The sequence below is a fragment of the Pteronotus mesoamericanus genome, unplaced genomic scaffold (genome assembly GCF_021234165.1).
Source record: "Pteronotus mesoamericanus isolate MK-2021 breed Mesoamerican mustached bat unplaced genomic scaffold, CSHL_Meso_final contig_74, whole genome shotgun sequence".
NCBI classification, from domain to species: domain Eukaryota; kingdom Metazoa; phylum Chordata; class Mammalia; order Chiroptera; family Mormoopidae; genus Pteronotus; species Pteronotus mesoamericanus.
Genome location: NW_026555247.1, coordinates 22,055,448 through 22,069,494, shown reverse-complemented (window position 1 = coordinate 22,069,494; position 14,047 = coordinate 22,055,448).

The window sequence follows — 14,047 nt, the reverse complement described above, 5'->3', positions numbered from 1 at the left end:
ACAAACAGAGAAAAAAAAAACCTCTCCTGGAGATTTTTTTATGTGAAAAAAAAAGTTGGAGATAATTATGCTGTCCCTAGCTAGAAGCAAAAGCCATAAACTGTCTCCATCACGTTATGCTAATGGAAGATGTCCAGTCAGCGATTCTAGCGACTTAAATCCTTCTCTTCCAGAGAACGGCAAAACCCTAAGCCTCAGTGCATGTTTAGAAAGTGGACCATAGAGACACTAATTCAATTTCCATGACCAATTCAATCTCAGACCTTTCTTGAGTTCCTGCAGTTCCCGATGATCATCAATTATGAAGGTGTTTTTTTTTTTGGCTACGCTAAGTACTTAACTAAGACCAATACCTCATTTCATAAGTCACCGAACAGCTGACAAAGGATAATGACTTTCAGTCAATCCAAAGTGGGGGATAGATGCAAACCAAAGACATAAAGGTGAAAGTCCTCTACCCACTGTCCATTAGGCAGCCTTGAGGTAGTTAATTTATGCTTAATGCAATTGTACATTTGAAAGCTGAGAAGATCTGAGTAGTAATTAATCTTCAAGGATGCGTGCAGCTGTGACTTTTCCTGAAAGCTTTTCACTCAACCCACTTTGGAAAGGGGCATTCACAAACTCCCCCACATTGAGTAGGTGTAACTGTGTGTCCAGGGGTTAGCCAAGCACAGAGTGTTTTTGTGGAACTCACTGGAGCAGCAGAGCAAAATTCAATTCAAATTGCAGGTGCATGATAATATTAGTTTTGGTGACTGATTTTTTTGTTTGTTTGTTTCTTTATTGTGCTGAAGGGCATTTCTGTGGTAGATGTAGTGATTTTTTTTTGTGTCATTCAGTGTGTTCCAAATCCATTATTTACAAGCTTTCTATAAGATAATAAATATATCCATTATTATAAACACATTGAAACATTTAGACAAGAGTATTCTACTATTGATAGGTTTTCCTTTTAACTGTCTATGAGTGAACACTGAAGAGTCTTGGTAGAAAATTGCATGAACTCACTGTTAAAAGGTGTGGCACTTGCTCTTTGCATAGGACAAAGACATTCACAGGATACTTCTAGCTAGAGGAGATATCAGAATTCTCTGTGCAGGTCTCTTATTTTGCCCAAAGTGCTCATGGGACTGTTTACCGCCCACACAGCTTGGACTCTAAACCAACTCTTTGATTAAAGTCCAAGATACTTTAGAATTTAACCCATACTTTCTTACCTTACATCTTGATGAAATATGGCAGATGACAAATTAACAAATCATATAATATGACAATAGATGATCTTAAAAGAGATGATTACTTTTTATCTATGCATTTTTGTTTCTAAAATAATGATTTATTGCTTTTGCCATGCTTTCTCCCAGGAAAAGCCACCAGCCCAGGAAGTAGCCATGTGCTTAGACAGTGCTTGTGGTAATCTGAGAGGTTGCACCGAAGTGAACAAAACACTCTTCCTGGCAGGAGGAGCTTAGTACCAAACTGGGAATAATAATAATACCACCAATAAAATCAGTACTGGGACAGTAATTTAAAGTTTGGAGGAGAGAGAGAACTGTGTCAGAGAAGGTTTTCAGAAAGAACTTAATTTGAAAATGGTATTGAAACTAGGATTCAAATAGAGGGAGGAAACTAAACATCAGAAACTGAAAACACAATAAGCCAAGGAAGGATGCTGGAATCTAGAGTCCTAAGGTGACAGCAGTCCAAACAACCTCCAGGCCCACTGTGCTTTGAGAGGAAGAGTGGACTTCCTGCCCCAGCTTCCTTGGTTTCAGCTGCTTGCTTGTGACCGCTCTTTCCACTCAGACACCACATTTACAAAATTGTTTTGATACTATAAATTGCATTTATCACTTTGTTTTTTTGCTGCTTCTTTCTGCTTTTAAGAAACACTTCGCCTTTCACAACCTCAGTTTTCAAATGGTATTCATTCATATGCTACAAGACAGATACTATAGTGGGCACTGGAATATAATGATGAATGAGATGAACATGGCCCTAGCTTAAAAGTCTATGGGACGGCAGATAACTGGGAACAGCTGCAGTGAAGTGCGACCCTATCTATTTATGGTAAAGGCAGGCCAGGGTGATATGGCAACACATAGTATTGGCATCTATCCAAATTCTAATATCCCAGAAAAGCTTCCCAGAGAAGGGGGTAGTTGGTGGAACACTAAAAGATGGTTAGGAGGTAACTAATACAGCAGAGCTAATATGGGGGTTTGAGCAAGATGTTGCAGGCAGAGGGATCCGCATACACAATAGCCAGAAGTAAGAGGGAACACGAGAACATCCTAGTACTGGGCAAAGTATGGGAGATGACATCATGGTTGACAGATGAAGCTAGAGGGAGGGAGGCAGGAGGCATCATGAGGCAACTTGAAAAGTGAGCTATGCAATTATATTTTCTCCTTGGGATAAAAATTACGTTATTTTAAATAGGTCCTGCTGATCAGCTTTCTTACTGGGCTTGTAGTGACCTTATTAATAGAACTTATAAAAAGGTGGTATTTTAATGGAACAATGCACTGCAAAGTTTCAAAAAACAAAGTAATGGGTAAGATCTTTATCCTACAGGTAATGAGGGAGACTCATGAAATAGTTGTCAAAAAATGTGACATGAAAGTGGTGTTTTATGTAGATATTCTGCAGCAATGCTAAAGAAAAAAGATGACAACAAGAAAGCAAAGGAAGGGTAAACGACTACATGGAAATGCAGTATCTATTTGATAACATAGCAATTGCCACAATGTAAAGTAAGTGCACTTCTGAGGCAATTGCCCCTTAAAGACTGGTAGTTAACAGATGCAATTCTTCTCAAATTCCAGTGATAACTGTTGCAAAATGGTGATGCAGCTCATTTAGGATAGTTTAAGTCTTCTGATTTTGACTTTCTCATATCTGGCTAGTAATTTTGGATAAAAATTGGACAAAATCCATTACTTGAGATTGTATCAAATAGGCAAATACATAGAGGTGATTAGAATTTGAAATATATACCTTCTTTGAAGAAAAAGAAGAAATTTAAAGAGCAGCTGCTAGAATACAAAACCATACCCCTAGTCAATATTCATCATTCTAATTGATTTTACTCTGTTCTCTTTCTGCCAAATGAAAGTCTGGCCACAGCTCCATCAGAAACAACACAGGTTTGTGCCACTCATTTTCCTTAATCTGTTTCTTGAACCACAAAGACCACAGGCATCAACATCAGAGGCAGGGGATATCAAATTTATCAAAGATAAGCAGCCCAGTTGTTCTATTCTAAACTCATTTTTTACTTAAGGCCCATGGCTTTCACAGGTAAAATTGTGATTGCCTAAGGTTCATTGATGTTTGTTTACCCACTTTGTTGCCTAACTAGAGAAGCCCTCCAGAGCTATTCACCCATTTCTTAGTCTTTCGCTGAACAGCCTATATGCCACATACCAAAAGCTGACACCCCACTTCGAATGCAATTTAGGTAAAGCCGAGACCCATGTGATTATACCCCTTATTTTTTTTACCTAAACAACAGAAATTTATTATTGTCCCAAGTATTAGGAGGCTAAAAGTCCAGATCAAGTTGTTGGCAAGGTTTTTTCTTTCTGAGGGCTTTAAGATCAATAAGACACTTAGTACAAGGACTAACGCATGCATATTTTAAGTATGGCCATTATGATTATTAGGGGTTAAAATGTGTTACCCCAAAAAAGATACATTGAAGCCCTAAATCCAAATACCCTAGTTAGAAATAGAGTCTGTACAGAGGTAATCAAGTTAAAATGAGGTCATTAGGTGGGTATTGATCCAATTTGACTGATGTCCTTATAAAAAGAGGAGATTTGGACACAGAGACAGACATGTGCACAGGAAGAATGTCATGTGAAGACGAAAGCAGAGATTTAGGTTACACCACTTCTTAAACCAAGAAACACAATCCAACCCAAAATGTCATTTCGAAATAGCTCAACATGTTTACTTCTATTTTCTAAGAAGCAAAGATGATTTAAATATAAAATCCATGGGGAGCACTTAACAAAATTCTTTGGACTCTTAATTCTACCTTCCTCACATTCTGCAAACTGATGTTCCAACAACTGTCTCTGTAAACCTCCTTGGTTGTTGGGGGAAAGAGGGGGAATGAAATGCTAAAAGAAACAAAACTCAAAACTAAATGAAGTCTTCATCCATACTCAGCTTACTAAATTTTCTCTTCCTTTTCAGTTCCTCATTATATAGGTCAAGTCTTTTTTGTCTTTCCCTCCAGCTTTTTCCATCAAACTCACCTCTGCTTCAGAAAATTCATTTCCAAGGTCCAAAATTCAGTCTGGCATAGAGAACTCTCGTCAGAGAGTTGAGCAGGGCAGGGAGGGCGTGTTGGCAGTACTTGAGGGGAATGACATGAAAAAGAGGGGTCCCTAGGCAGGTTAGAGACCCACAGTTCTTTTTGAGGAGGGAGTGGTATGAATACTCACAGGGTACACATAATCTCATTCAGAATCATATCCACTTTCCAGCATCTTGCCTCCGCCTTTCATCCTCCCCTCTCTCTGATTCCCGCCCCCTTGTTTTCATCATCGCCCTGCTCCAAGCTTGTGACTCCCCACTGGGATCACAGCACTTAAGCCATTCATGCTCCTAGATATCTAGCCTTCTCTGCATGGTTTTTATCTGTCTCCCTTTCCTAGCCTCAGCACCTCTACCGCAGCCCTTGGTTACATTATTCTCTTAACTCTTCCTACAAGTAGTGTATAGCCCTAGGAAATTTTTTTGCATGCAAATGCTCAGATTTCTTATTTAATCAGCCTAGCACTCTGACAACTCCCAGAGATTTGCAAATTTTGACTTTGAGATACAACTATTTTCTTGTGATCACATGATGTGCTGAGAAATAATACAACTTGGCAAGCCTGTTTTCAAAGAATCAAACAATAATTTAGCGATAACGGTAAACAGTTTTAATGTATTTATTTTTGTTGTCAGTGACATCCCTGATATATACCGTTCCTTCAAAGGATGCAAAAAGACTTTATCACTTGGGCCTAAGATTTATTTGTTGGAAACCTGTGCTTATAAATCACTGAAGATAAGTAATGTTTACTCTCTATGTGCTTTGTGTTTAGTGTTTCATTTCAGGATTGAAATCCCCATGCTTGAAGACATCTCTAGCTAGAAGGTATGTGAGATGGGAGGGGGAACCTTCAAACAATAAGCATTTTTCTAGTTTCATGGTTTCATAACTATGTGCAGTTGTAGAAATTGCAAGTGGTAGACTCAAGAATTATTTCCCAGACTCAAAAACCTGAGATATTATTCTGTTTACTCAGCAAATACAGTTATTAATCAACTTCTCTAAATACAGCACTACGCTTTTTTCTTTTTTTTTTTTTTTTTTTTTTTTTTGCTATTGAGAAGCCAGACCACAGACCTCATGAAGGGCATAATCTCCACCCTGGTTAAAGGTCGAGCTCACCCTTGGCAAAGTCAGTTAGAGGAAGAGGAGTTGAGTAGGGAACAGTTATGCCTTAAAGTGAGAAGGCTTAATTTACTCTTAAGGGGACCAGAAAAACATTCCCAATGGTTGGGTGGCCTAAACCACCACAACAGGGACCTCCTAGATTGTTGTTTTTGTTGCTGCATTTATCCTAAATATTTTGTACATTCAGACACTTCATAGAGTGGCTTTGGTAGACAATCACATCAAGACACTACATCAACATAGAACATAGAAAAGAGATTCACCATTGGGGGGAAGGCTTGAAGCCAGAAATGCTTAGGAAATTGCAAGGATTTTATCATAGTCTTAGAAAAGCCATGAGACATCACAAGAATGTGCAGTTGAATTGGATGGCTGGTTTTCATCCTCATTGGATATGGTGACCTCTACTGATAGCTAAATTCTAATCCATTTTGTGGTGTGTGTTCCCAATTATGTTTTAGGCCGAAAAATGATCAATGTTCACAGAAGTTGTTCTCCCCTTTAAGTTTATACTTTTTTTAATCTATCCATAATTGTTTAAAACTATGTCTGTGTCTGAATAGTTCTTTGGGATGTTAATAAGGCTTCAACTGCTCCCTCATTCATTTTACTTTTTTCTGCCTTCTGCCCTTTCTGAGCCATGCCTCTAATCCAAGACATATGACTTGGTAAAGCTCTTTCCCGAAATCCCTATTGAAGATAAATATATACAGTCAGCCACTTATTTGCAAACTTCATTCTGTTCACTGGAACTAAAGTTTGCAAATGTCCCTTACTGCTCACAGTTCAACTAAAACAAAGTACTTTCAAACGTTCTTTTATATTTTGAGAACTTAGCAGTTTATTCTACATCTGCACATTATAAAATGACCTACCCATTATAGATGGTGTTCTATCAGATCTGTAAGACTAAACAATCTTCCAAAGAAATATATCCTGCCTTCCCTAAGAGAACCGGATGCTGGATTGGACATCATGTGTGTAATAGAAACACAGACTGAGCCCTGACCAGTGTGGTTCGGTTGAGCATCGTCCCAAAAGGCAAAAGGTCTCTGGTTCGATTCCCAGGTCAAGGCATATGCCTGGGTTGCAGGCTTGGTCTCCAGTTGGGGCATGTGTGAGAGGCAACTGATCAATGTTACTCTCCCTTTCTTTCTCTCTCCTTGCCCTCTCTCTAAAAGTAAATAAAATATTTTTTAAAAGAAACACAGACTGATATAGCTGGTACGAAGCTGAAAGGTCATATAATTCAATCTTTTAAATAAAGACACTGAGTGGTTAATACATGTGCCTAAATCTACTCAGTGAAATAATGAAAAAGTTTGGACCAGAGACTGTGTTCCCTGACTTACACAAAAGCAGACAAACAGGAATTAGTAGAGACTCTGTAGCTCTTTGGGGAAAGGATTATTTCTCTTTCCCATTTCCATAATCATAATCCCATGATACATGCTCTAACAAGCTTTTTGGCGGGTGGGGTGACACATTCACTTTGGTCAAATTCCAATAAAGAGAATATGGTATATTTTTAAAAGTACACAAAAGAGTTTAATAAATAGGAGTAGTGTTTGGATTTGTTTGCAATGTCCCATAATTATCACTTTAAAAGAGATAGCACCTCTTGGAAAAATAAATTATTTTATGCTCAATAAAATTTAGTCGCATGAACTTACAGCAGCATCTCGCAAGACAGTGCACACTCAAACCATATCCTTTAGATCATCTTTTTAAACAGACCCTCCAAGAAAAGGGAAATGTCGTTAGTATCTTAAGCAGCCACATAACATGTCATTGTTTTTGGAGTAGATTTTATATCCACAAGCCTACAAGGTAACGATGTAAAATCAAGTAACTATTTATTATGTCCTAAACTAGAGGATCTTGCTCCACATTCAGTTCCTGACACAAAGCCCTGCAATGAGAAGAGCCTAATCATGGAGAAAGCAAAGACATCAAGAGACTGAGCTTCATGTGTGCTTGGGGGCACATCAATGATGCATTCAGGTTATGCCAAAGAGGAGACTCCATGTTGTAAACATTGTTTTTTAAACAATTGTTTGAATATACTATTTCTTGACAACCAAAAAGCAGACAAATCCAATTTGTCCATGTGTATGTGTATGCACATATGTATGTGTGTGTAAATATATATTCCCCTATCGGACCTGTTTCTTTCTGTCCTTTGTGGTTTGCCTCAATGCCCAGCTTGTTCCAGAGCTGCCCGTGGTGCTAACCTCAGACCTGGAGCTCAGCTTTCTTGATTGGTCCAGTCTTCAGTTTCCTGATGATAAGGAGCCTATTTTTCATGAGTAAGAGGCTTCTCTACCCACTTTAGCACTCCACCAAGATCCCCTTACAGACCTTCACAAAAATGTGCCAGTTCTACCTGTGCCTGCTCTCTCCTGCCAGCCTTTCCCTGAGGCTCACTCTCCTCAGAGTTCTTTCTCAGTCCAGTTTTCCTGGCGCACCTCCACACTTGGATATATACCCAAACAGTAATTACTGCCTTGAGTGGATGTGGTCTGATGGAGTGGAAAGAACACAAAGCTGGGTGGAGAAGTTTTAGTGTTTAGTTATAGCACTAATATTAATGAGCTATGTGACTTTGTCATGCCATGTAAAATTGCAGAAGTCTGCTTTTCAATTTAGAAAACAGGGATAATGGAATATTCTCTGTATTATCACAGAGGGTAGTTATAAGGCTTACAGGAGAAGAAAATATAAGAAAATTCTGGAAAGTAAATAAAATTATCCATATTTGCAAGATATTTCATGTTTTGATCAAAATAATGAATAATTACTATAACCTTTCTAGGAGAACAAGAACCTTCCTTGTTCTACGAGGTGGAAGATGAAATTTTAATATGATTTTAGATAAAACTATTTCCTCAACTATTAAGTTAATGAACACTGAAATAGAGCAGTGTTGCACTGAGGGCTATGGGGGTTAGAGTTCCTAGGAGTAGGAAATAGAATTATAAGAAAGTGAGATGTGATAAGATATTATGACACACTGCTTATCATTTTTTCCAGGAAAATGGAATTTTATCTATCAACAACATGTCCACTTGAATAAAAATTGTTTTTACAAGTTTGGGATTGAAAGAGAATATCAAAAATAGTCTTCTCATCACACTACAAATATACACAAGAAAGGAAGGAAAGAGGAACAAAGGGAGAAAGGGAGAAATGAAGAAAAACAGGAAGAAATGAGGAAGGAGGGAGGAAGAGAGAGAAGGATGGGGAGAAGGAGTGAGGGGGGAAGAAAGGAAGGAAGGCAAAAATATGGAGAGGAAAAAGGAGGATATGAGGAAGGGAAGGAAAGAAACAAACTAGGCATTAATAAACTGAGTTACTGGAATCACTAACTTTTCTGAGCTTGATTTCCTTAACTGACAAATAAGAGGACTTGACTAAAGGACTGCTAAGATCTTTTCAGTCTCCAGGGAATTCTGGGATTTTAATTTTCTTTTTGAACTCCACAGGGACATAAGCTCCTTGCTTTGTATAAGCAAAAGTTAGAAAAGCACTATTATGAAGAATCATTCTCCAATATATTTTGTTGCAATAAAGAGAAAAAGGTTTAAGAATATGCCTGCCATACAGTGTTATACACTAAATAGTTTTTCACCTTATTAAAATTATCAAGTCTTTCAGCATACGGCTAATGTGCTGAATGCAGCAGGAGAAGCTGTCTGTTAACCATTACACTAAATAGCACACCATTTCATGCCTGACTTCTTTCAGCTTTATGAAGGTTTCAATGGCATGTTAGAAAAGGTAGTGGGGAGCAGGAAATAAAGGAAAAAAATCCTCTTTGTGATGGGTGACAGTCTACTGTGATTTAAAAGTCTTTTAAAAGAGCAGCAATTCCCTACTCATGGGAGCAGAACATTTTCGCAGATGGCATTGCTTACTTGGATGACAGCACGATTGTTTGTCTTCTTCACAATAAAAGGGACAGAAATAAAATGAACTGGTAACACAGAGCTTCACAGATAATAAACACAGTGAAAATACCCTGGTCTTGGGAAGAGACCAATTAAATGAACAACCCTTTTGATTTCACAAAACCATCCTGGCCCAAGGCAAAATTGAAAATTAGGTTGGCCAAAAATTCCCTGCCACTCCAAGGCTTCTCTTTTCACCTCTCTTTCCTCAATCTATCTTTTTCTTTTACTGTGACCATTTCTTAGGAATCCAATAGCTTATCCTGGTTCTTTTGATATTGCAGCTTATAACTCACATAGTGAAATGTTAGGAACTTACTGTTTTCTCACCTGAAATTATTTGATTGTGAAGTAGAATCCTGGCAAGACCAATGGTTTGCCCAAATGCAATATATGACAAAACAAAAGCACATAGGACTTGAATCCAGGGTTCTGCCTTAGCTTGTGGAGAAATGGCTGTGTGGTCATGGACAACATTGCTCCTCTGACTGTTAGTTTATCACAGGAAAAATGATCTAGGTATTGTTTATAATTCAGGAATTAATGATTAAGGCAGAATTCCAGCCTCAGTAGAAGAAAATATGGGAAGAGTTAGAAAAACTCATGATGCAAGTGTCCATATTCTCTCAAAGAGAAGGCAGGGTTGAAGAAGAAAATGTAACCATCTTAATTTACTTGCAAATCTAAGGTAATTATTTTTTCTAATATCTCCATGACTTAGCAAAATATCTACTCAGTTGGTACACAAGCCTCCTTTATCTCAGGCACAGCAGTGCATCACTGTTGAAATTGGCAGAGGTGCCCACTATCCTTGAGTTTTGTCCTGGCAGTGTTAGTAAATCACTTAGATGGGCCTAATTCCTACTGAGCTTGTAAGCACTTGACACAGTAGTGGAACAATATAATGTTGGGGGCCCATTGATAGTGTCCCACAAATGAAACAAAATATGATAAGTTGACTTTGAAAGTCCATTTAAATAGGGCCAAGGAGTTCTTTATCTTCTGAGAGAGGTTAATCTTCCCAGGATAAATGGTTGGTAAGAGTGAGAGCATTCCCAGGTGGAATCTGAGCAGACGGTGAGCTATATATAGGCTAGCCATCAGAATAGTGAAAGCACTGGATGAAAGGGGAGGAGGGAGGAGAAAAGATGAACATATTGCCCTGGCTGAGTGCCGTCCTGTGAACTGAAGGGTCACGGGTTCAATTCCCAGTGTAGGGCACATGCCTGGGTTGCAGGCCAGGTCCCAGCAGGGGGCACACAAAATGCACCCACACATTGATGTTTCTCTCCCTCTCTTCCTCCTCTTCCCCCTTCTAATAAATAAATAAATAAATAAATAAACAAATAAATCTTAAAAACAAAGATGAAGATAGATCAGCAAACATGGTGCACAATGACACAGAAAATGGTATTTTCCACTGCTAATGGGAATTTAATCACAGGGTTGTGGCTGATATTTGGCAAGATATAAGAGATCTTCATGTTTGAGACCTTTTAACATTCAGTGACCCTACATAACTAGATCCAATTCTTAGTTGCCCGTGAGCAAGGCTGATACTCTTGGCCATACTGTGTGTGCACTGTAGAGATATCTGCACAAGGGAGAGGTAGGTGTGTCTTGAAATCCAGTTTATACTGCACTCACCTAGTTTTGCATCTTGACAGAAGTTTGGATCTGCTCTGGGGAGGGGCAGGGGTGTACCTCACCCTAATTTCAGTCAGAATCTAGCACTTGGTAAGCTTTTGTTCATTAGAGAGATTGGTTTACTCTGTGTTTTAAACATATATAGGACTACTGTGCTAGACTCACCAGAGATGTGTTCGGTGTGCTTATTATTTAAAGACCAATGCTAATTATTCGGATAGGAATCAGTCATGTCAATTACTAACCAACACCCCTTCAACACTGCTACTTCCCCAGTACATCCTCAAACAACCCTTCTTTCCATCTCTATTTCCATCTATCTTCCACTACCAGGAGCCCAGGAACTCACTATCTGTCAAGAACAAATCCACCAAAGCACAGAATTAGGTTATTCTTCTGGAAAATATGATCTTTTGGTGAGAGGAATAAAAGTATCAAGGTCATTTTCCTCCTTTTTACACTTCTGCCTTTCTGCTCCTTCTTTCAGAATGGCAAAATGGGGTTATACTCGCTTTCTCTTTGAGAGGCACTTCCATAATGAAGGGCTTCAGGAAGTCAGGGAAGAACCCCTGCAGCTGGGTGCTCTGCTTTGGTTCTAGTCTTTGCATTAAAGAAAAAGTGTAGAAGTTTCTGAGATTTTATTCTTTCAACAGATCCTCAAGGTAGGAGATCCAATAGAAATTCAGAACCTTGCTAGAAAAGTGCTGAAGTATGCATTTGGATGTAACAGGACCTCAGAAAACCAAGAATGACAACAGGAGGCTATGTAGAACAGATCCAGTTGAGACCACAAGGTGAAAGTCTTAATTATTTTGGGACTCCTTAATACATCCTTTGTTTCGAAATACTTCAGAACAATTCCCCATATCAAAGGCTTCCAATGGAGCAGTAGGGAGTCAAAGGAATCCTTGAAGAGCTAGTTGCTCTTCAGAATTTTCAGACACAAATAGACATACTAATAAAATACACACATTTTTAATGTCACATAATTCCACACAGAGTTTTTCATCACTCTCTTTGGTTCCATCTATCATCCTGCCTACGCAAACATTTCCTCCTACTCTTACTTCTCAAGGATTCTAGTTCTATAGCATAAATGGACATTCTCATCTATGTGTTTTGAAGTCAGCCTATCTAAATGTTTAATTCACCATCACCACCCTGTAAATATTTCCAAGTTTCTGCTCTTTATTCCTAAAACAACAGGTTCCTAATTCTCTCTCAAAATAATCCAACTTGAATTTTGTTGTTTTTTTCTCTTTATCTTTTCCACATCTGATCAGAATTCAAGACATGTCCTCCATCACAGTATGTCCTGAATTCATTCCTTTACTTCCATTTTTATTGCAAGTGCCTTGACCTTAACATCTCAGGCCCAGATTTTTATAACTTTCCCAACATATTTTCCTGCTTCCAGACTCTTGATGGCCTAATCTATTTTATATACCAACAAGTCATTATGGTAACATTCCAAGAGCAGCACCCTCCACTGTAAAAAGAACAAAAAATTTGGAAGCTCTCAAAATCCTCCATGAAGATGATTCAACTATCTTTGCAAATTTACTTCACACAAAATGTTTCATACTACTTACAATCTTCCATACCAAAGTAACATCTTACCATACTTTTTCTACCACCATACTCTTTCTTTTGTTGCTTTCACTTGTTAACCCTCCTTTTTTGTGTCTCTCTTCCTTATTAAAGTCTTCCATCTTTAAGCAGCAAACTTCCTGCCTCTTTCACTGTGCCTTCCTTAATAATCACAGCCAGAATGACCTTCTCTGGCCTCAGGGTTTAGTTCTTACCTTAACAATCATATTTACATATTGCTTTGAAGTGCTGATCGATATGTATATACATTATATCTTTCTTACTAGGGTTCTTTTGCTGAACATAATGTGGAATTTCTTAGCAACCAGAACTAATTAAAAATAGAATTGGACCCCAAGAGAGGGAGAGAGTTACATCACTGAAGCAAATCACAAGCAAAAGCAGAAGCTATAAGGTCCCATTATAAATACAGTATAGAGGTCATTAAGCACTATGTGGAAGTGAGAATAGGTTATCCAAAAGTCATAAAATTTTTCAATTGGAGGCATATTTTACTCACTCTAAAGAGAGAAAATAAAAATAATTCATTTATTTTAGAAAGTATATTAATTGTCAATTGCATGTAAAATATTATACTAGGTATTATAAATGAATGTTTAAAAACATGAGACTGACTCATTTCGAAAACTCTTTACTAGAATAGCAAGATACTGATAATAAAATGAGTTAGAAACTTCCAGTGATCCTGCTAATAACCCAACAAAAATCCTGAATTGTAAGTTTAAGTGTAAATGTATGCTGTTTCTTACATAAGAGACGAATTCTCAGGTAAAATAATAATAATATCTCAAAGAATTAAAAAGAGAACTAAAATATGTGTTTACCTTAAGAGCATTTGCCAAACTTGTGGTTGATAATAAATGTAAAATCTACTGATCTAGACATTGAAAATAAAAGCAGAGGAAATTTTCCCCTACCAAGAGAAGTGCAAAATGGTTATATCAGTATTAGACAAAACATGCGTTTAAGCAAAAGGCTTCATTAGATATAGGTACTTGATAAAAATAAAAAGTTAAACTATCAGTTACATAATTTTAAATTTAATAAGAATTTAAAAATGAACGTTTTAATATGTGTAGATAAAAATTTACCTATCTTCAATAAGAAAAAGATAATTTGCTATCATAATGAGAGATTATAACACACCCTACAGTAAATCAGTACAAAAATAGAAGACTTCCACAATATGATTAATACACTGGATCTACTGATAAATAATATATTTCATACAAAAGTTTCCAAAGCCATCATAAATGAATCAACAAACAGTAAGTGCTGGCAAGTATGTGGAGAAAAGGGAATGCAGACTGGTGTAGCCACTTTTGAAAACAGTTTGAAATTTCCTCAAAAAATTAAAGATGGAACTGCCTTTTGA